We start from the raw sequence: 24,699 nt of genomic DNA, 5'->3' as shown, positions 1-24,699 counted from the left end.
AATGGGGAAAATAGGAAAATGGCAGCGGGGAAAGGTGGGAAATAGTAAATAGGAGAAATTCTGTGTGGAGGTTCTGACATGAGCAGATCCTACATCCATTACCTACTCCTAAAAGAACTGACCCTGACACTGAGTATCTTTACATCTTGAAATATAAAGTGATAGAGAGTGGATAAGATAGGATAGGACTTTCAGGAACACAGTTATAAATCAGTGTTTTTCTGTGGATAACAGTATGAGATCCTGAGCTGTACTCTGAATTTAACAGTGGAATTCCACAATCAATCAACACCTCTTAGAAGTTACATTGCAGTGCTTCTAAAATGAATCAGATCTCAGTTTGCTCATACACTTCAGTATCTCAACAGGAACACAGCAGCTGGAAATAAGGAATTCAAGAGCCTACCTGACTGATTCTTCTGTCATAATCCACAAACTAAGATTTGGCATTTAGATCCTTTCAAATAAAATATCAAGGGCAGTGAAAGGTGTTGAGAACAGCTTCAGAAATTTGCCTTAAATCCTCTACCATACTACAATGCATGTACATCTGTGCTGGCTCCAGCAGATGTTGGAAAGTTTGATTTTTATTTTTTTTTTAGCTGAAAAAGAGACAACCAGGCCTCTAACAGACCCTCTTTGATCTCACCTGGAAGGAAAGTTCTAATCTGGCCCTGAGAATCTCCACAGTTCAGGCTTAAAAGACAAAAGAGAGGAGAATGTGAAAAGAACAGGAAGCAGCACATAAAGCAAATGGGCTTAGAAACGCAGCCTGGTTCCCGGGAATGGCACTGAGTGGAGTCATGTCCTTGGAAGGTTGTTTTGGAAAAAAAAGCTGTCTCAGAGATGTGCCAAACGCCCTGCTTTTGATTTGGGTGGCAGCAAATGGGACACGACAAGTAGAGCAAGCAGAGCTGCTGCACTGCCCACAGCAAAGGAAGTCCCACTTAGGGGAGAGCAGGAAAAGGAAAGGTGAGAACCCAGAAACTGCCCACCCGCAACAGAGGGTTTGCAGAAAACAATGCCTGGGAAGCTGCATCTCAGAGCACTTTAAGAACATTTATCCAAACACACACACACACACACAATATTAAAAAATTAGTGTCTCTCTGACTCTGTATTTTTGTTTTTCTGCACACACAACAGAATTTTTTACATATTTATATGTTTGTAGTTCTTAAATCACAGTCAAAGGAAAATGTAAGAAGTTAAGAGGTACTGAAAATCTGTAATAGAAAATAACAGTAGCTGCTCTGCACTGGAATCTGTCCATTAATCAGATTGTTCTGTATAGAATGTTATCAACAGAACTTGTGCTTGATGAATGAAATATGGAATGACAGAGACTGTCTTTAGGTGGGGTATTTGCCTGTAGCAATAGATCCATTTAGTTACCAGAACTTTCTGTATTTACTTTTTGGTTTTCTCAAGTTCCTCTTAATTTACCCTTTTCCTCAGCAGATTGAGGACCTGGCAAATACCCCCAGCTGACCCACAGGGGCCCTGCAGAACAGAACAGAACAGAACAGAACAGAACAGAACAGAAGGATGAGCTCTCCAAGGCGGAATTAGCTGCTCACAAGGAACCTGTCCTGTTGTGCTCGGTAGCTGCATCCTCAGGAAAGGACAGGGATACTGACACCAGGCTCTGGGCAGGGCACAGCAATCACCAACATTTTGTGTGCCTGGTCTGGAGCAAGCATTGCCAGCCCCGGAGCCTGCAGCCCTCCCTGGGGACGTGGTGCTGGCGGAACTCGTGTGCTGCTCCAGCACAGGCTCCCCAGGCTGCACACTCAGTCTTAAAGCATTGCTCCTCCTCACTTCGTGGATCAGGGAAGGAACTCCACCAAGCTCTCTTTTTGAAGCTTTTTAGTCCTTTCTTCCAGTTTTATTACCGAGCTGATGGCCAGGGTACAGCAGTGAATCTCCACCTTTCAAAAGTAGGTTAGCAGCCTGGCTAGGAGTGATTCCTCTCCAGCAATCCTACCTGCTCCCCCAGCACACACCCTTTTTAATTGCACATTTGCTAAAATAGTCTGAGATCAAGATCAGCAAATGGTCTTTTTGGTGCCAGCACAGAAACAGGACCATGTCAAAATGCCCTGCACGAACTCGCATGTCTGTGTGTATCACAGACAGGATGTTTATTGCCTGCTTTAAACGAACGTGTTTCCAAGAACGCCTTCATAGCACAACAAGCTGCTGAAGTTTTTACCACAATAGCTTTTTCTTTCTTTACTTTCTTTTTGGGTGGGGCTTTTTAGGGTTTCTTTTTGTGTGTGTGTGTACTTTTGCTTCTGAAATTGAAGTTGCTTGGGGTTTTTTTGACTCCTTATTAACAAAGCAAATCCTGTTTTACTTGTTTACCCTCGAGGAATTCTGCTGTTACAATGATTTTCATAATTTTAATTGTAGTGCAAACGTATGAAAAACATCTTTCTAAAACAGGAGCTGTCTTACAATAGCACAGTGGTCCATGTTTGGGACCTGTTCTATTATTGCTGGTAGAGTTCTTGGATTACTCCATGCACAACAAGCACTGCCAGAACACACAGTAAGTTTCATTTCAGAGGAGTCTGCCCTATAAAATGTTCAGAAATCAAAATTAAAAACTGTTGTCAGTGTTCTGAGTGGTTCTGACGCCCCAGGCACTGGGAATGTCCTCCCAGCAGCTCAGAGCCCACGGTCCCACCCTCCTGCACCCCGGACACTGGGGCTGCACGTGGAGAGCTGGAGGCAGAGAATGTGGATGAGCGGCGTGGGAAGGTACAGAGAAAAGGTTCTACAGTTTGCCAGCTTTCCACAGCTTGCTTGTGGAAATTTTTGACACTTTTTCAGATCACAATCGAGATACTTAAGCTTAATAAAAAAAATAAATATATATGTAACATATCAGTCTTAAATTTTGGCTTCTGGCTACACTGAAATTTAAGTCATGGAGTCATTAATTAAAGAAAGGCATATCAGTTACATCAACATACATTGTATTTTTCTCACTAGAGGGAAAAGCTTTGTCATAAAAAATATAAATCTTGCAGTTTCACATGTGAAACAGAAGGCAAAGCAAACTAATAATATACACAAAATTTGCTACATTTATGAACTGAGAGGCATTAAATAAACAGTCTCTTGTTAGCCAAAATATTGTTTCAGTTAGTCAGATGTCAACACAAACCTTTGTACTACCCCTAAACTGACCCCCTGTAGGCAGGAAATCAAATTTGCATCAGGATAGTAAACATTAAACTAATCTTGATTTCCAGAGATCAAATTTATATTTTTATTTTGATTTACTGGATATCAAGTGTCAGTGCAAAGTGAATGTCAAAGAACATTATTTTTCAAACTCCTGAAAAGATGAAGAAAGCCCCTAGAGCAGAGAGCAGAACAGATCATGTTTCCTGTTCCAAGAGATTCTCGTTATAGAACTTTGATGGTAAAATAAAACTCTTTAATCTGGGGCATAATCCTGAAGATAGCATGCTAAAACTTGAAGGACACCAGCATGCAGATGTTCTGATGTTTTTCACCCTGGGCTACCTTGCTTGCCAAGAAAACTTAATCTCCTGACATGTACCTTCATGAAAAGTCGGCTGTGATGTGTCTGGGGGACAGCAAGGCTTCCTGCTGGCAGTCTGACCGGAGCTGCTGCAGCTGCTGCTCGGGGATGAACCGAGCACCAGGAACCTCACCGGGTTTGCAAAGATGGGAACCTGGCCCGTGGGACTTCTGAAAACCTTTACTGACAAACCTCCAGTCTCTCGTATATGGAATAAACGAGTTAAGGAAATGTTTTAGATTTGTGCACCTGACATGCAGTGAGCAGCTCTGGTGGGGGCAAACACACTGAAACCAGGAGATGTCACTTGCCAGTTAAGCAAAGCACACGTGGAAGGCTTTACAGAGCTGAAGCCTATTAATAAAAACCTCACTTTTACAAAAACCTCTTGGGCTGCATACAATGCTTCCTTTAAACTAGGAAAAAGTGTGAAAATTGGCTGTTAAGCAAAAAGCAAGTTATCATTGAATTAAGCAAACATGCTTTTTAGACTGAGCATAGCAAACATTTTTGTATGTAACCCCTTAAACTCTGACAGCAGTGCAGAGTGAAGCACACCTGAAAACCCCACACGAGGGGTGAACTGGGGAAGGATTTGTGCTGGCCACTGTGCTGAGGTTAGAAATAACCTGTTTGTGATTTACATTGGTTAAGAACCACTGGGTCCTGCTTTTGGTGGGGTTCACTGGATCCTGCCCCGGTGGGAAGGACGGGCAGTCACAGGTACCCAGCTCCAGTCTGCACTGTCGTTCCCTGGGGAGGTCACCAGAGCCAGCTCCAAAGGAGGAGATGTGCAGGGCTGACTTCAGTGCGGGTGGCACATGAAGGAGCTCTCCACACAGCTCACTCCACAAGAACACCCAGAAGATGCAGAACCCAAGTGAAGGCAGCGATCCTATCAACTGCACTTGTGAGCAGCTTGTTTGATGAAGAGCTCAGTTAAGCAAATGCAGTTTCTAACATAATCCATAAATCCATCCATGGAGCTTTCAAAAACCCAGCCCACCTGAGAGAATGGAACCAAAGCCAGTAACAGACTCTCATTCCACTCCAAAACTCTGGGAGGTGGCCATGGGACTCACTTTGGATCCACCCATTAGATCTGCACAGCAGGTCAGACTCACCAAAGTATTTCATAACAGCCCAGCTTTCAGGATTTCACCATTTTCTGGTGGTGAAGTTTCCCCTGTTGGTAATTTCTTTTAAAAGTCCATATTTCAGGTTAGTCCATGCAGAGTGAGAAAGGGATGGACTTTATGGATTTTGGGAGGTAAATCTTACAATGGTTACAGACCCCAGCTACAACAATGAGATCGGTGGGAAAGCCGGCTGCCGGAGATGCTCGAATTCCTCTGTAATTAGCACATCGGTAACATCCAAATGCCAAACCCTAGCAACCTCGAGGAGCGTGCAGAGGAGCTGAGGAACACAGCAAAGATGTGACATCAACGTGACCCTGGCTTTTTACACAGTATCGGGCAGCTGGAAGACTGGTGCTCCTGGAGGGGGAGCAATGGGGGAAAGGGAGCATGGATAGCTCAAGTTGTTGCTTGGAAATTGTAGTATTTTTATAACTGGGACTTTCTCAGGGAGTCTTGCTTTTCATTTATTATACACTCCAACAAAAAGTGGGCTTAAAATGCAGCCCATCAAGCAAGGTTACTATCTTTGCTGATTTTCTGCTTGTGTTGTTGTTCTAGAAAATTTAAAAGCAAGGACTACGTACACTGCATAAATCCCAGTGGAATGCCAAATTAGAGAGAATAAGGAATACAAGAAGGATTACTTGTACTTAAAGAAAAGTAAAAAATCAAGAAAGCAGTAAAGCTGGGGTCAGGAATTCAGGTGGCCCCATTCTCTTCACAGGTATTTTTGTGTGTGTGTGCCTCTTGCCCTTCCACACTGGAGCTGCAATAATTTAGCCCTTTATTTGGCTCTGCAGAGCACCGAGGGATGCTCAGTAAATCAAACAGGTATGAAGTGGTTGCAATCAGCCTAACCCTTGCTTTCCACATACAGAGGTTTTGTACAAAGAACTGTGGCTGAAATGTAGGTGTTTAAAATTAGATTTATTTTAGAGACTGAAGGCAAAAACCCCTCAAAGGACGTGAAGTGTTTTCTACTAAGTCTAGATGTCACTGTCAGATTTCTCTGAATTAGAGGATTTCTTGGGGAATGTAGATACTGCTGTAAGGGTGCGGAAAAGCCAAACATGTCTCTGCACCATTCACAAGGCAGCTTCTGATTCCAATCAAAGCCAGCCAGGACTAACACAAATGGATGATATATAACAAATGGAGAAATCAAAAGGTGGCAAAGCTTCTTGCTCCTTTCCCTGGCTCTGTGCAGCTAGCCACAGGCATTGTGACACCTTAATGCCATTCAGCAGCTAGAGGTAAGTGATCTTCCTTTCCTGCAGATTTGCTGTGCACCGTGGTTCTGTAGTTCCTTCTCCATCTTTCACATTACTGCAGTGTGGGGTTTTTTCCCAAAAAAGGCATTTGATTTCTCTTTTGGTTGATCTTGTCTCAAATTAGATTCTGAAACTGTGCTTCAGCAAGCCATCTATTCCAAGGTGTGTGATCAGCGCTGTGTCCTGGTCCCCACGGAGGAGCTGCTGATGTTAACGTGTCAGCGCTGTCCCCTGGCAGCAATCCCTGAGCCTGTGCCAGGGAGGCTGCATTGATCCAGGACATTGCTGACCCACAGCCTTATCAGTGCTAACTAGGCACAGCTCAGTGACTTCAATTCAGCTTGGCAGATCAGAACCCTAATGCAGGTTCTGATTCACTGTACGCCTAGGCCTGGAATGATTTCCTGGTTTCAATTGTTCCTAGGTTTCTAAAAGACTTATAATTTAAATGGGAAATGTTCTTACTACAGATAAGCAGGATGATTGTCCCCTGTTTGTTATAATAGGATATAATTCCTAAATACAGGGAAGATGGAGCTCATGTTTTATAAGGAGAGAACACTTGTTTGTGCTTGGCTGAAACTGTTATTACACATCATTAGGACTTAGTGAGGCACAGATGCTGACGGGATGTGGGAGGATATTCTTATGAAAAACGGTTTCACATGCCCCAAGCACAATAGCTGCAGCTCTGAATTGCTGGCCCTCCTCTCTGTGGTAACGCCAGGATCCATTGCAGGGCTGGCCAGTGTGACTCTGGTGCTCCCAAACCCTGCGCCACCCGCACGGGAAGGTTCCTGCTTGGCAGGCAGGACAAACCACTGAGCTGTGAGGTTGTTTATAATATTAACGTATAAACAAACACTCAAACACGCAACACAAAAAAGAGATAACAGAAATGGATACTTCTAAACAGGCAGCATCACTGCTTTCTCACAGGCAAGTCTTGCTGACGTTCCCAGTTCTGCCCGGCTGTAATCCCCAGGAGCCAGCACTGAGCACAGGCTTTGCAGGGAGCAGTATCTGTGATTGGATCTGCTGACTAGAAAATATGTAAGGGCCGTGGTCCTTTCATCAGTTCTGACAACAAAGCTGCTAAAACAGGTTTAACCTAATTATGATAATCAACCAGACAATTTAAAAGAAAAAAGTAACTTAATGTGGAACAGAGTAAATGCCAGCAAAGAAAGAGGTGAAAGTTCCTGAAAGAAACTTAAAATATCTGTCTAAAAAAATCAAACCATACTAAGTTTGTGGGCTCCTAAGAATGCCTGCCAACATTTCCACTAATAATTAATTTTGCCATACTACATCTTCATTAAAGAATAAAAAAACCCCAACTTCAATAAAAAATCAGCAACAAACCTCTATTTTCTATTTGTCTCTCTGCCTTTGTCTTTAGAGTCATTGATAAGGGCAGCTGAAGAAAAATAAAGTGCTGTGATTTGTGGAACCCCCTCTTCCTGCTGCTTTGCTACTTTTGCAGTGGAACCAACAAAAAAATTACTCCCCTACTATCTTTTTAACAAGGCCAGTGGAAAATAACCTTTGATCTAAAATAATCACACTGGAGGAACATTTGGCATATAGTCTGTACGACAACAAAATGAGCTCCATCAAAGGAAGGACAGCAGGAAAAGGAACGTGGGAGAAGGGCAGGGAGCATCGTTGTACATACAATGACACTAAACTCCACAGTTTAGGGTAGAAGGGCTGATACAGCCATGAGAGAACAGCTGAACGTGACAAAAACTTCCCTTTTAAAAAGGATTGTGCTATTAGTTTCTAAAAAAAAAAATAAAAATCTGTGAACTGGCCTATCAGCACAAAATATGGATTAAGGGCAGGTTTGGCTGGATTATTAAATTTCTAATTTACATCAGCTTTATCTGAAATGGTGTCCCTGACACCCCAGAGGAGAGAAGAGATTTTGCAAATTCACTGATAGGAGATGGAGCTTTCACTTTTTCATTTGCACTGCACATTTTCACTTCCTGGAGCCAGCCTGGCATTTCTACCCCTAAGTGCAGTGGCTTTGGGTGCTCAGTGCTCAGATGGAATTCTCCAAGGTGTGTTTAGCTCCTGTAGATAGCAAAAAACGTAAGGGAAGGAAAAAATTTATATAGATCTTTTTATAGTTGTTTTTAAATCAACCTTGTGAAAAGCATCCACAGGCAGGACCCAGCACGGGAGAAAGGCAGCGCTGGGGAACGTGGGGATGCTCACACTGCCCCTCTGAGGCCAGCACGAGGGGAGATGCTCTGACAGCCCCGGCCGCCCCACTGCGTGCGAGCCAACAGCGGGGGAAACTCATCTCGGGTGGCTCACAGGTGACCACCGGGAGCTGAAAGTAGTGTAAACACTTCTTAAAAACACAGCCCTGTGTCTTTTCAAAGGCCTTTTTAGAAATCCTGCTTCTCTGTTGAACACTGAATAGACCAAGGAAATAAATTTTCATACTCCATTTGTATGGAGTCAATTTGTATTGGCTCCATACAAATTTCTGAAGTCAATCCTTAATTTTGTAGCTTTCATATGTACAGACAGCTGGAAGACTGGGAATATAGAGAAGATTAAGGCAGAACTCCTGGGTGCAAAGATGAAGAACGTTCAGGTACCTCTGCTCACTCACACCAATCCCACCGCTTTTGCAGTTAAACTGCAAGTTTGCTGATAATTCAGTATTTTTACAGGCAACGTATAAGCTTGTCAAACATCTCAAATTCTCAAATGGCTACTGGAATGAGCAGAGAAATGTCTGTATGCTGCAGAACTGACCTGCAAATGTGTAGCAAGTTTGATAATATCAGGAATGTTTAAAGACCTGAAAAGAAAATGCACTTTTCCAAAATGCACATTTCCAGAGGGTCTTCTGCTACAAGAATCCAAAGGGAGTTTTAGCAGTTTTGGAAATGCAAAGCTTTGAACGTGCAGCCCCCTTCTGAGCTGATTGTACAACTGGCAGAGTGATTTTGTTTACTCCCATTTCCCCAGCCGTTTTGAGGATTAATGTTTTCCAGAGAAAGATAGCCACTAGCAGATAGAAGGCTTTATTCTTCCACAGAGTTCAGTGAGCTGGGCATTTAATTTGTCTCAAAATTTACCCTTCTTAGTTACAACTTAAAAAAAAATCTTAATCTGCAGAAGAGGAATAATGGAACTGTTCGACTTGAAAGAGGCACTGGGAAGATCTCTCCTCTGGGGACACGCTCGTGCTGCCTGACGAGACCAAAGGAATAGAAATGAACAGAGCAAAGGAGTGGAAATCCCCAGTGCTTGTGACATCCCTGACACGAGCAGGGCAGGAGCACATTTCCCATGGCACAGCGTGGCTGTGTTTGTTAGGACAGGACACAGGACGGGGGCGCAGCCTGGGCTGGAGCCGGTGGCAATTACGGTGTGAGCGAGGCCAAAGGCTGCTGCTCAGGGGGGAATGTTCCCTTTGCAGGGCATCAACACCCAAACAGCAGGGGCACCCAGAGCTGCAGCCATCCCGCCCTGCTCCGAGGCCATGGAACAGCTAACACATGTATCTAAACTCCACGGAACAAACAGGGCACAATAGGCTTCATGTGCTGCAGCTCATTTCCATTTCAATATCCCACAGACATCCCCTCTGCTGATTGTGCCCAAAGGATGTGCTTTCAACTTAGTTACAATCTCTTCTATTCTGTTACAGATTCAATTTCTATTAGTTTTTATATCTGCAGACTCCTATGTAACTTTCAGAATCAGGGAGGATTACCACGCTGCCGGGGGGTGCTTAGCTGAAATGGAGCATATGGCTATTAATATAATTATGAATCTGTTGCTTTAGGCTACATTAGATTGCCTTTGGGGTTCTGATTCTTAAGAAGAAAGGATTGAACTATAGTCACCCTCCTTTGGTGCAGAAGATGTGGAATAAATAATCACTTTTTTACTTTTTTTTTTCCTTTTTTTTAAATATTATTTACATGCTTCATTGAGGTAACCTTCAACATAGCAAAAATTTAGACAGGGTCCTGACTCATCACATTATCTGTGGCATATTTAGCTTTAATAATTTGTTTTTGTTTGCCTTCCTTTGTTAGAAAAAAGTTCATAATACATTTCTAAGGCTTTGCAATTTTAATTCATCACAATAAAATTAATATTTGACTTCAGAATTGCCTGCTTTTCTTCAGTCCAGTGTCTGGATGCATTCATGCCCTTTTGTTCCCTGTTACAGCAAAGGTGAGTTACTTTCTTGAAATAACATATTTCAAACTATTGTGTCTTGGGTAAGAATAAGCTGAAAAGCATTGGTCTGCGAAGAGAAGCTGAATTAACATTTTATAAGCTGGGTAACTTGAATTGCTGAGAGCCAATTACATCAAGCATCAGTTGAAATCAAAGTTTCAACTTCTCTCTCCAACACACTAACCAGCTTGAATTTAAAGCATCAGATAAACGGGGCTGGAGATTTGCATGTGTGAATAAGAGCTGAGTTAGAAACAAATCTGAAGGGTTCCAATGTACTGAAGATAAGCCCCAGATTTTCACCTGACACCTCCACCGAGCTGGGGAGCAGACACAGAGTAACCAAATTGTGTCAGGGGTCTGGAAAGTGTCACGGGGTTTTTAGGGCGAATGGAAAAGTGGTATTTGGAGGGATAGATTTACACAGAATTACTGAACTGGGTTTTCTAACTTTTGTCTCCACTGACAATCCCCCTTTCTCTTCTCAGTAAAATGAGAATAAAGGAATTTTCAGGGAAAGAGAGAGAACTGAGATTGCTTAGTACTTTAAGTCCCACAGCATGAAAAAACAAACCTTCCTTTACAAGCGAGAAAGAAAAAGAGTATGAATGAAAAGAGATTTACTAGAATAAGAGAATGTAAGCAGATACTGAAGTTCTGGAGTGGCTCTGATTTACAAGGAATTAAAAAGATCCAAAAAGAAGACACTGTGGAGCCATTTTTTATTTAAGACTTCACGTTATGATGATTATTCGATATCTTTCCTCAAACAAGAATAACAACCTGATGTGACCGAGCTTAACTGAGAGCCAGGAAGGGAAGGTGACTGATGGAGCTGGAGTACGTAGCCACCTGAAAATGAACTGTCAGCAGATCCAGATGACAAGGGAGAGATTAAAATCAAGCCTTATCTCGTACCTGGCCCTGTCCTCAGGGAACTGTGCTCCTGAATGTGGGGTTGATCTTGTTTTACAGTTTGGCAGTGCTCAGCATGGACTGAAACCACTGTGATATTATATAAACAGCCCTTTGAGCTCACACAGGGCTGAACATCGCAGGCAATAATACCCACTGAAAACACAGGAGTCATCAGCTAATTGCATACTGCAGAGCTGCGTGTCTGAGCAGGCCTGGAGAGTGCTAATATTAATGTGCAAGTGCAGGAAATCATTCTACACAATGAACTCTGCTGGCTCCTAAGGCAAGCTGTACATTTTGCAGGTACCAGTTGGCAAACTGAGAATCCAGGCACTACTATTTATAAATATCTCAGGTGTAACATCACTGCAGGAGACCTGCAGAGCCCTTAAGTAGTTTATGGCTCATCTTGCACAATATTTCACAAAGCTCACTCACATTTCTAAGGCCTGCTTCAAACTGCCACAGCCTGAGCGCCTTGTCCCACATACAGCAGATTTTCAAAGAACACTCATTCAAACCCATGGTCTCCCCTTCCTCTCCCTCCTGAAACCAGAGGCACATTTTCCCTGGAAGCCACACTTTCTCATAAGATTTTATTTTGATACGTCTTTTTGTCCTGCAATGTTTCACCACCCAGCAGCACTCTGCTCATCTGCACTTCAATGGTAGAATTCACCAGAGGTACAGGTTTAAATAGCACATCTTGAGACGGGAACAATGAGGGAGGGGGAGAAGGGCTCTAAATGGGGAGAATGGCAATAAATAAATAAATAAATAAATAAATAAGTCCTATCACACACTTAAAGCCAAATGCCTGCTGGGACTTAGGTTCAAAAGCACATTTGGAAACTGATCCCTTGAGAAGATATGTTTGTTACGGTGTTTGGCCTCAGGATTTAAAAGGATTTGCTTTTAAGCTGTTACTTTACTGCAAGTATGTGACTGGAGGCCTCAGGTGTGAAAGTCCTTTGATAAAAGGGACCCGTGTGTGCCAGATAGAGCCAGTGAAAAGCATTAACACTCGCAGGAACGGGAAGGGGAAAGCAGGGGAAGGTTGGGACGAAGTACATCAAGTTTAAGGCAAGCAAATGCTTGGAATGCAAGAGGGATGAGAAACCACAAAAGCCCTTGAACTTCTTGCTTTGCATACAAAAGTGATTATGGAGCAAACTCTCAAGGAACTGAACACCAAAGTTGCAAAAAGGGTCAGTTCCAGTTAATGGGGTGAAGCCCATCTGGAACCTGAGCACAAAGCCCTCCATAAAATCTTATGGCTGGAAAGAGCCCCAGGGGTCAGCCAGGCCCTTTGCTCCAGTGCCAGATCAGCTCTGCTTAGGTCACTCCAGACAGACAAATGTTTATCTACCTGCACTTGGAGACCTTTAGCGGTGGAGACACTGCGGTTCCACCGCAGGAAATGTGCTCCAGCCTTATTCCATTTCCATCAGAAAGTGTTTCTGAATGTCTGACTTGGATGCTTTGTGCTGCAGCCCACGCCTGTTGCTGCTCATGCTGTCTGTAGGGGATAAAGAGAGGAGCCTAATCCCCTTCTCTCTGCCAATCTTCATGTGTCTGATGATCCTTTGGTGTCTGAGCTATGTCTCATCACGCTGTGCTCCTCACACACTGCTCGGGTTCCACAGCAAAACTGCGTCTGCTCTCTTATCAGAGAATCTCTGCAGCATTTGCATTTTAGAAGTCAGGTGCACCATTTTTCCCGAACCTCAAGATAATTCTACATTGTTTCCTCAGACACTCCCATATAACAGAGAAACTTTTCCTGCATCCCAAAATCTGCTCTGAGAAAAACTACAGTAAGCACAGAAATATGTAAAATTCACACTTCCCCACAATTTGCTTGGCAGTGGAATTGAGTACTGTTTATTCAGTGCATTTTTAGTGCTCTAAAATGGTTACAACTGCCAAACCTGTGGGCTGCACTTCCAGTCTGCCAGACACTGGACACGTTCATGGTGATTCAGTATCAAACGTTTGTGCTGGATAGTATAGTAAATATATTTATTGGTTTGTTTCCACTGGAAAATCCTGAAGAGACAAGCAGGCACATGAAGAAAAAATAATGGCAGTTCATGTTGCATCTAAATCTGGATTAACTACATGCAGTCCTAGATCAGAACCCTTCATTCCTCTACTGAAATGGCAAGAAATAATAGCACTGCAACTTCTGAACTACTTCAGGTATCACATATTTTTTTTTGTCAGGACCCATCAATTTCAGAGTAACAAGTATTCTCAGTTATCACGACTACACTTATCTGTGGGTGCAACCACAAATAAGTTACAGGTGCTCGGCTTCCGTGAAAAATCAGGCTATTGACCTTCTGCGTGAGAATGTTCTCAGGGCACTCCTAGAAGAGGCTGTCAAACCATGTAGATGTCTTCTGGAATGCTACATATGCATTACACTGACGGCAGGAAAAAGAACATTGTATTTGTGCGACATCTCATATTCTCTAGCAACTAATTCAGAACTGCCTTGCCAAACAAACACTGCCTATCCTGTTACACGCTGCCCTGCAATCAAGTCCAAAGCCAGAATTCTTTTTGGAAAGTGCAGGCTGGTTCATCTTTGGTGAGCAGATGCTGCTCACGGGCTGTCACTGTTGGAGGTCCGAGTGAAGATGGCATCTGTCCGCTAGCCCGAGCCCCCCGAGGGTGCTGGGAGGGAGCCGCTCCCGGAGCTGTCCCAGGCTGTCCCAGCCCCAGGGCCGGGGTGGGTCTGGGGTCTCTCCCGGTGCTGTCCCAGTTTGAGATCCGGGGTGGGTCTGGGGTCTCTCCCGGCGCTGTCCCAGCCCCAGGGCCGGGGTGGGTCTGGGGTCTCTCCCGGCGCTGTCCCAGCCCCAGGGCCGGGGTGGGTCTGGGGTCTCTCCCGGTGCTGTCCCAGTTTGAGATCCGGGGTGGGTCTGGGGTCTCTCCCGGCGCTGTCCCAGCCCCAAGCGCTGTGCGCAGCGCCGCCCCGCGGCCGCAGCGGATGCAGGGCTCGGATCCCCGCTCTGGCCAGGGACAGCAGGCAGCGCTGCTCAGCCCTCAGGTACCCCAAAAACACCGGCTGGCCTTTCAGCCATTACTTATCCCTGCCTCATTTCACAGGCACTGCCAAACCCCAATTCTTTATGTCAGCATCAAGTTATTCCGTTTATGACAGGGAATAGGAGCACATGCACATCATCTCACTGCTCAGAAACTGTTTCCCTCTGCTGGATTCCCATTAGGGACTCAGACGATTCACTGGTGTCTGGATGTGGACTGTACTGGCCTCCACAGGGGAAAAAATGTAACTGGAACTTTCTTTTCAGTTCGACAGAAAGCTCTCACATCTGAGCATGGCCTGGGTTGGACTGTAATTGTGTAAAGCAGCTGCAGCTCTTATTTGTCAGACAATTTAAATTCATATTAGAAACTGAAATAGCACTGAGCAACATAGAAGACAGAGCTCATTTACAAAACTTTTATGTGTGCTGAAAATCCTGAACCACAATTTTTTCAGACCATCTTATTCCAACAATACAATGTCACAGAGTATTTTGCAATTTCCAGACCTAGATAATTCACTATAACCAGTTTCAAATAAAAATGTAGTTCAGTTGCATCTGGGATCCAAGTTGGAAAAACTGAAGTGATCCATGTAATCATACCAACAGAAATAATGACTCATTTTGCTGAAGACAACACAGCAAACACTGATAAAAGCTGGCAAACACAGCACTGCTGTAAGATGATGTGCCCCTGCTCTGAAATAGGGCATGGCAGAGCAGATTAAGTTCTTTAGACATCAAGGAATACAGGTGGCTGACATCCCTTCTGATAGAGCAGCACAGATCTGAAATCTTGGGGAAATTATATGATGAAAACAGAGGTAGAGGTGAGGTGCCTGATTTTTGGCACCTTTTGACCCTAAAACATTGCAATATTTAATATTGTTATTTTCAGTTTTAGCTAGCTGAGATCCTGTGCACAACAACATTAAATGCTAAAGGGTGCATCTCCACATTCTCTGTATTCCCTTTTTCCATTGATCTCTTTCCAAAGAAGGAAATTAAGCAGACATAATACAAGCGATAGAATACAGATGAAGAAAATGCTTAATCACATCAGACACAATTTTGAAATCAGCAGCCCATGCGTGCCAGGAAATATGGATTTATGTGGCATTTCAAATGCAACACAATCTTTTGCCTTTCTCTATACTGGGACACTTTTTAGATTTTTATTCAATAGATAGAACTGCAAAGTCAACCTCTAAAATGTGATTCAAATCAAATCAGCTCACTGAAAGCAACAAAACGGGGAAAGATAGTTGTGATATTCAGTTAAGGATGTTACAACACAGAAAACACAAAATATTATTCCCCTAACCCTAAAGAATGATTCACTAGGTCTCGCCTGTCTGGTCACAGCCCCAGCAAAAGCACGAGGACGAGGCACAGAGATGGTGATGCTCCTCAGTCATCACCAGCTTCCAAAAATTTCGGACTCAGGATCTTTGAAACCAGTAAATGTGCTTGAATTGAACAGTTCTTGGCAGTTGTTTCCTGCATTATTTTTCCAGTCACTTTTTAAGTATTAGCACTATTGGCTGACAAAATACCAAATTCATATAGTGCCAGGATTCCTTTTGGAAAGACAATGGGCATTCCCAACATCCTGTTCTGAAATGGATTTCAAGGTTTTGCCTCAGCACCTTGAAACACAATAATCCAACAATTGGTCAGGGCTGAAAGCTTTTTATGTGCTCTCTAGAGCACCATTCCTGTCCTGCATAAAACAATTTAATGACCACTTAGAGGCTGCTCTGCTGCACTCAGTTTAGGCACAGACCACATTAGCACGCTGAACTGACACAAAGGTGAAAGTATTTCCTTTTGCTGCGAGTTTAGACCACAGGCTCTTGAGGTGAGTTACAAAGAGAAATATGAGAATTATTGCACAGCCGGGCACTACAGAGATGCCGCATGTGAGGAGTGGGGCCTGAAGGAGCTGCAGTTTTAAAAGCAAGGCTTATTCTGCAGCTGCGGTGCTGAAATCTTGGCTCTCCCCGGCCAGCACTGCCGGAGGAGAGCGCAGGTGCCCGGTGCCGGTAGGTGTCAGCAGCCGCCTCTCCCGGCACTTCCATCCTCTCCCGGCACTTCCATCCTCTCCCGGCACTTCCATCCCTTCTCCCGGCACTTCCATCCTCTCCCGGCACTCCCATCCCTTCTCCCGGCTCTCCCATCCCCTCTCCGGCACTTCCATCCCCTCTCTGGCTCTCCCATCCCCTCTCCGGCACTTCCATCCCCTCTCTGGCTCTCCCATCCCCTCTCCCGGCTCTCCCATCCCCTCTCTGGCTCTCCCATCCCCTCTCCCGGCTCTCCCATCCCCTCTCCCGGCACTCCCATCCCCTCTCCGGCACTTCCATCCCCTCTCTGGCTCTCCCATCCCCTCTCCGGCACTTCCATCCCCTCTCTGGCTCTCCCATCCCCTCTCCCGGCTCTCCCATCCCCTCTCTGGCTCTCCCATCCCCTCTCTGGCTCTCCCATCCCCTCTCCCGGCTCTCCCATCCCCTCTCTGGCTCTCCCATCCCCTCTCCCGGCTCTCCCATCCCCTCTCCCGGCACTTCCATCCCCTCTCTGGCTCTCCCATCCCCTCTCCGGCACTTCCATCCCCTCTCTGGCTCTCCCATCCCCTCTCTGGCTCTCCCATCCCCTCTCCGGCACTTCCATCCCCTCTCTGGCTCTCCCATCCCCTCTCCGGCACTTCCATCCCCTCTCTGGCTCTCTCATCCCCTCTCCCGGCTCTCCCATCCCCTCTCTCGCTCTCCCATCCCCTCTCCCGGCTCTCCCATCCCCTCTCAAGCTCTCCCATCCCCTCTCCCGGCTCTCTCATCCCTTCTCCCGGCTCTCCCATCCCCTATCCAGGCTTCTGTGGCAGAGACACTCTCAGCTCGGCCAATGCCAAAGGAGGAATTATCTCTGCAACTTGCATGAAAAGTGCTCCAGCCAGATATATCCTTTCCTGTTATTTTATGTGGGATTTCAGAAATCATATTCATAGATCAATGAATTCAGTTACTTTAGCTCTCTGGATTTTACACTGAGGCTGAACCCAACATAAAATAGATTGGCAGATCGAGGCAAAATGAATTCCTGTATTCTACAAGCTATGAACATTACATCACATCACCTCAGCATCAAAGGGCTGATTAATGATCCTGGCATTTCTGAACTTAGCAATTCTTCCTTGTTCAGATATGAGGCATTGCAGGAGCTGGGACAAGTTTCCAAAGTTCTGTCCATTTAATCTCATTAAATTATGGCCCACTCATATATCTCTCAGCTGTGTTATTTAAGAAAGGCTGCATTTTCAGGCAGGAACCTGAGCAATGACATCTTGGCAGGCTGGTGGGACATGCCTGAGTTGTGGAACACTTCCTCCCAAAATGAATGCGAGATTACCTTGCAGGGGGTACCATCACTTTCTTGGTGCCACAGCTCTGCCAGGGTTGATTCTCGCTATGCCCAAGGTCACAAAAGGGGCCTGGGAGGAACTGCAGGCCTTGTTTACACTGGATTTCCTGCTCCCATCCTGTTCTCCATGGCCAGAGCACTCCTGCAGCTCAGCCACAGGCACTCCTGGATTACACAGGCCACTGGCACTTCACAGAAAGTTTTTGAATTTGGGCCATCTGCCATGTCCCATTAACTTCCACAAAGCCTAACTCCACCACGAGGCTTTGAAATCCCAAATCCTAACACTTGTTTCTTCTTGACCTCTTTTGATCTTTCTTTCTCCTGCCATTAGCTGTGAGTTCAGAACCCCAGCCAGAACAATCATAGTTAAAATGACTGCAGTACTTCCTGAAAATGTAACAAAAAAAGGGCTAAATATGGAAATTTCATTGGGCTGGCTTGAGTACTGTACAAACTTCTGATACCTGGGCATTTGAGCATTAGGATCTACACCTACATCCAGAACAAACAATTCTCACCAGAAATCCTAGAACAAAAAATTTAAACTGGAAATTAAGCAATTCTTCTGCTGAACAAATACAATTTGCTCAGATAGAAAAGCAGGATATAAGCATCAAGTTCTGTCTGGTCTTTTACACTCTATAAAATAATTTTGTGCACATTGCTTTACAGGCAGATATTTAGGAAAAAACGATTCAATTGTAACATATTTATGTACTCAAAAGGGTCATGTTCGAAACCACAAAGTAAATGTACTTTGAGATACCCTATTGAAAGGAGATACTCTTTTGCTTTTAATTAAAATCCATTAATTAGAGATGATTTTATAGCAGGTATGCTTTAAATTACAAGACATGTTGATTTTCAGGCATGAAAATCTGAGTGAAGCTGTGCATTTACATGTGCTCAGTGGATAGAACATTTGCTATTGAAGGTAGTAAAATAAGTGAAGTACACAGGAGGTTCTGTTTGGTGAATTAAACAAATTCTTTCAAACTTAGGTGTAATATCACATTGTTTACCTTAAAAAAGGTAATGCTGCAAATGAGAGCACATGCATGGAAAACTCTGCTGGCTACTGTTAAAATTCTCCATCTCCTTTACATGCATTGCCCCATTGTAGCTTTTTGCTTCCATTTTGCCCATCCTTGCTACTTTTTTTCCACAGGAAAACTCTCACTGATTTTCATCAGTGCAATACAGGTTTCCTCATGGCCGTGGCTGCAGTCATTCAAAAGGCATTACTCAGACACCAGAACAGCATGGTCTTTAACACTGCCACCAGCCTGTAACATTTGAATATACTCTGGCCACAGAAACAATGACCTATAGCTCCTTTTATTTCTTTTTCCCCCCAACTCACTGCTTTCTTTGTTTCTACATCCCATAATCTTTTCACTCTTCTTTGGCATGTCCAATTTAGAGAAACCAGCACTCTTCCTCTTCTCATTAAATATGCTCAGAACACTTTGTATAAAATAAATAAAAATACTGACTAGTTTGAAAAGTGTATATTTTTGATGGGAGGAGGTTTAAAGCCAAGGCACTAATTAGCCAGCACAGATGCAGGAAGTTAGATTTTGATGATGTGATCAGATGTAAAAGAAGATAATACACAGTCAAAGAGGGGAAAATGATGCATTATACCCTCAAGAAAAGGATTTGATTTGTTTGGCTTTTAAAGTCAAGTGCTGAAGCCGAATGAACTGAAACCCAATTTTAATGCGTGGAGAGAAACATCTGTGATGGGGATGGTCCAGAATACACAACATATGGAATGATCAGGCAAAACCCCAGCTCAGCTTCAGAGGGAAAAGCAGAGCCCTCCCCTGCGAGTGCAGATCCCACAGAAGATGCTGTGCAAGGGGAGGGTCAGTGGCACGGCGAGGTTTCAGATGTCAGGAGCACACCTGGGGCACATCTGGAGGCTCGGCCGGGCCCTGTGCTGAGGCTGCTCTTCTCCCTCTCAGCAGCAGAAGCAGCCGCAGTTCCTCTGAGGAGCGGGGAAGGAGAAAGGCATGACTCAGCCGAGCAGAGCTTGAAGTGACTGCTAGCCTCTGCAGCTCAGGCTCTGGTGCCCAGGATGGTTTTGCTGGCCATGCCTTGTGCCCCTGCCCGCCAGTGGCAGAGCACTGGCACTGAGCGGGTCACTCACTGTGCTGGAACTGTCTGCACGCTCAGCACACAGCAGCGCTCTCATCTTCTCACTCGCCCTTTTTACCCTTATTTACCCGGGGATTGATGTACCGAGCACTGCTCAAAGCCCTCCCATAACAACTTCGTTTTCAGCAAATATTCACCATAATCGTTCTATTCTTCTAGATTCTGTTAGGACTGAGAGACGGGCAAAGAGCCTGCAGAGACAGGCAAAAAGCAAATATCTACTTCAGTCTTTCTTTCCTTTGCCTCCTAAGCTGATGGACTTTGAAATTGTGAATTTCAGTGACAGCAGAAGTTTGCTAGGATCCATCACTATATAAACTGATAAAGTGCAAGGCAACTTCATTTTTAGCAATGATTTAGGCTGCTGCCAAAGATTTGTGCTTCCCAACGAAATGAGTGACAAATGTTGCATGCATAGCTCTTTCCTAATAATACAGTGTTCCAGCTTTTATCATGAATAGAAAAGAAAGCAGATATTTATTAGAAATCTAAAAGACTTTAAAGATAATTAAATTTGTTTACTCAACCACCCAGCTGGTTTGGCAGAAAAAGTAAATATTTCTTCAAATTTCCAAAATATTGTTTACCAATGAGAACTTACTTCTGAAAACACCATTACGAGGATTTTTACAAGGAGAAAAAGTGATAGGCAACATGACCAAAAGACCTTCTTAGGCTGAAGGTCAGAAATGTCAGATGTTCTGCATTGGTCTTAGGCAAAGAGTTGTCAATCCAAATTCTGGTTTCTTACGTGTGGTACTTAAGCATGTGAATAACATAAGACCATCTCCAAGAACTCTTTAATAAATATGTAAAGAGCCTTTGGCAAAAGCAACTCTTACCTTTTCACCAAAGTTTGTAAACATTTTTCCTTCACTTCCCTTGTACTTCTGAAAGTGGTTCTGTGAGAGAAAGAAGTTAAATATTAATATCTTCTTATGTTTCTAGGGTGATTTTCAAATAAATTTAATTGTCAGGTCAAAGTAAATCTCCCATCATTCTTTTTTTCCCGTTATTTTTGAGGGACAGTTCTTTGGTTCCGGAAGAAAAGCCAGCGAGGCAACCCAACTGCATATCTAGTTGATATTAAAAAATCTTTCAAAGCCTCGAATAAAACCCTTGCAAGGCAGGCCACTATCATCACACCAGTTTTCCAGGTGCAGACTGACAAAATCCAATCTCCTGCTATTTTTTTTCAAGTGTGTATTTATATTCAGAATTTTTAAACATTACCCCTTATGTGTCCTGCTCAAGGCTGCCCAGCATCAGACACAAATTGAGTCTGGTTATTCTGATTTCCCAGTTTGTGATTAGGATTTTCCCCTGGCAATCACACATGAATATTGCTATTTACTCCATTAAGCTTTTTGGATACTGAAGTGACAACCACTTCATTTAGTAAATAGCTACCATTTGTTAGTACTCCTTGTAAAGCAGCGCACAACACTTGGAATTAGATGTCAGAGCATCTTAAACCAGGGCTAGAGGCCTGCCAGGAGCAGGGAGGAGGCTCAGTCAGCAGTATTTACAGCTGCCATTTCCCACCACTAAGAGAGGAATGTGCTCTGGAGCTCCCCTGCATTCCTGCCTTTCCCCAGCCTGCTTTGAATGCCTTCTGATTCATGAATACACAGCTGTGAATGCAGCACGGTAAATCTGGGTGAATCCCACGGGGCTGTTGGAGGTACAGCACCAACGTCCAAATGACACAGCAGCACTTAAGGCAGCTCTCACATGAAATATCCTTTTAAAGCTCTGAATATGGAACCAGGCAATGCTGTCATGGCTGGAGTGGAAAATCAGATCCCTGCACGTCAAAAACCAAAATAATTGCACCAGAAATAAAGGCAGACTCAGAAGGGCTATTAAGGAAAACAGAAAAGAAGCTTTCTTTTAATTACTGAAGTGAGATATCCAAATTAATACAAGACTACATCTCTATAATTGAAAACGCTACCACACAATATAATGTGTGCTAAAATAAAAGGCAATAAAGCATTAAAGTTCATGCGACATTTTAATCAGAAAGCCAAATAAATGCATTAGTAAACAGAATTGACTTAGGCAATTATTTCAGGTTTTAAAAATTAATTTGTTTACCATTACTTCATCCCTGAACTTGTACCATTAACATCAAACACTGTTTTCCAGCTTGTCCATGAGAATATTCTCAGGGTGTTTGAAAGCAGCTGAGGGGTAAGTTCCTACCAGATACACGCTTATGAGGAATAGCTTGCACCGCTGCAACAGAAAGTTGCACAGGCAGCAAACAGGGGGAGGGCCCAGCAGCAGACTCCCCAGCCCTGTGCAGCACCCCGGGCTGCACCCAGGCTGTTGCTGTGGATTGCAGCTGCTGGAGCCCCAGGGAGCCATTGCAGCCCTCCCCTCCCAGCCAGGGAGGCTCCAGCTGCGGCTCTTTGTGAGCTGGGGTTTGGTGTGGGGAGCAGCAGGGACACAGCACAGCAAGGTCTGACTGGCCCCCTTGGCCGAGCTGTCAGCTGCTGGGCACTGGTGTTTTACCCCTGCAGACCCTCACTTTTGGGTGACCCCCAGATATTAGATTAAAAGAACAGGGGCTATTTGGCTCTGACATCTAAACACTGGATCTCTGCAGATTGGACAGAGCTTCTCCAAAGGGAAATCCAAGAGTAACCTTCCTAAGTCCACTGAGCCCTCAGCTTTCCATACTAAGTAAATCAACTTAAACTCTTGATTTACCAGAGCTTTGCACTTTGGTATAACTACTTACACCCACTTAAATCCAATATAATGGCAGTGTTTGTCCCAGATGGCACAGTTCTGATTTCTACAAAGCCTTCAGTGCTCCTGTGAGACGACTTGAGCCTTTACTTGAGTGCAGTTAATTAATAATGAAAACTACATGCACACAAAAAGCAGAATGATGGCTCACAAGTTTTAGAGATCCTGCTCTGCAGGATGCAGTCAATAGTGAAAAATGTCATTATTTCCTGGTAATGAAAAGTTACCTGTGGATATTTATCATTAATATGCCAACTATTTGTTTTCATCTGGAACTGCCAATTTGCAAGCTGGGACATACAAAAAACTGATTCCTGACAACTGAGACTTAAATTTATTGAAAAAAGTTGCTTAAATTTTCCTGACTATAAAAAAGCCTGGTCCATCTCGTGTGCCATGCAAGAGGCCATCACTGCTCACATTTTACAGCTCAGCTGATAACCCTGTATCTGAACTCAGCCTCTTTCTGTGCCTTGCCCTGGGCAGTGACCACAGGGCAGCCCCTGCACTGTTTCCATTCATGTCCAAACCAAGCACACTGAGATTGTATTTATTGCTTCCAGTGTTCCACTGGTCACACTACTGATAGGTAATCAAGCAGTGTGCATCAACTTGAGTTATGCAAAAACAGAACACACCTGCTGGAAACATCTCGTTCCCACAACAAATCCATGCACTGCTTATATACTGATTAATTACTTATTAATTTTGAAATACAATGTTGAGATAGTCAAGACTTTCTAACTTGTAGTAAGCATTTGAAAGAAAGTGCAAAGCTATTTTAGGACATGAAGAACAAAACATTTACTGTTCCTGTACTTTTTTTTCCCTGAAGTCCCTTATATGTCAAAAGATATTTCTTCAGACAAAGGAAAGTATTATTCTTAGAAGACATCCCTAGGAAAAGAAAAACTCATGTTCTCAGACTTGGAGCTAAACTCCAAAAAGCCAGAATAAGCTGGAAATACGTGTTTTTATTATTTATTTAGGGGAAATTGGATCTCAAAACTCACCTACAGCCTCTTAGCACTGTCTTAGAGGTGCAGAGTAGGCAGGGTAAGTTCATTTTCCTTTTAAAGATGATGTTAATCCTACTCTGTGCACGTCTAACAGAACTAAGACAGGGGAAGAGCAAAAGGAGATAAATGTTTCATCTGTTCTGCCCTAGAACACCAAAATATTTCAGAACAGAGAGGTCAGTTAAAGAACAGATCCATTCTTTCTCTAAACAACTTTAAACCCAAGATTTACCATGACAATCAGCTTTCAAAACTTCGTTGACAAAAAATGAAGTCTCAGAAGGCAGGCCTATTTCTTAAGACCTTTGGTCAATAAGAAGAAAATCACCTTTTGTTTTGATCCAACAGAACCTGTTCCACAGCTGTTGTTTATCAGCTCAAGCACACTTTTATGAACCGAAATGCAATTTCAAAGTGTCTGATGTGTTTTAGAGAATGAGGCATTATTGACATTTCCATATATTAGAAGCTGAGGGAAAATTGCATATTGATGATAGCAGAGTTGTTCCAGAAAAGAAGGAATAAGAAACCATTTAAGATTTTATTAGGTATGTTCAGGCTGTTGGATTACCCAGCTTTAACACTGGCATAAGGAAAGCATTTCCTAGCTTTGGTATTTTCTGCCTTCCATTTACTGCAGATGAACATTTTACCAGACAAGATGGTTTGGCTGCTTTTATAGATGGTCAGCCCCTTCCAAAAACTCTCCCGATGAAATCTGAAGCCCAAACAGATGAGCAGCAGGTTGTATCTCATTTTCAGTACAGATAGAGTTAATTTTTGTTAACATACTAGTCTCTCACTCCCAAGCAGATATATAAAAATTCATAAAGTAAATAAAATATCATAGAATTATAGAATTGTTTGTGTTGGGAGGGTTAAAATTCATCCCGTCCCACCCCTGCCATGGCAGGGACACCTCCCACTGTCCCAGGCTGTTCCAAGCTCAATCAAACCTGGCCTGGGGCACTGCCAGGGATCCAGGGGCAGCCACAGCTGCTCTGGGCACCTGTGCCAGGGCCTGCCCACCCTCACAGTAACAAAATTCTTCATAATATCTAATCTAAACCTACTCTCTTTCATGTTCTGTGTGATTTATTTCCCCAAAAGATAACTTTGCATTAACAAAATTAAAGCTGCTTTCCAATCACTACTGCTTCTTTTAAAATCAGGATT

The 24,699-nt window shown here is 43.7% G+C and overlaps 1 long non-coding RNA gene across 5 annotated transcripts in view; it reads right to left on the bottom strand.

Moving 5' to 3' along the window:
• The window catches only part of LOC135282790 (uncharacterized), a 98,475-nt gene that overhangs the window by 72,622 nt on the left and 1,154 nt on the right, over window positions 1-24,699 (bottom strand). For all 5 annotated transcript variants that reach the window (XR_010348835.1, XR_010348838.1, XR_010348836.1 and 2 more), the window contains exon 2: window positions 20,587-20,646. This is a non-coding gene — a long non-coding RNA (uncharacterized LOC135282790). The remainder of the gene's footprint in view (window positions 1-20,586; window positions 20,647-24,699) is intronic.

The sequence above is a fragment of the Passer domesticus genome, chromosome 17 (genome assembly GCF_036417665.1).
Source record: "Passer domesticus isolate bPasDom1 chromosome 17, bPasDom1.hap1, whole genome shotgun sequence".
NCBI lineage: Eukaryota > Metazoa > Chordata > Aves > Passeriformes > Passeridae > Passer > Passer domesticus.
Note: the sequence above shows the minus strand (reverse complement) of the source record. Positions and strands in the feature narration are given on the sequence as shown.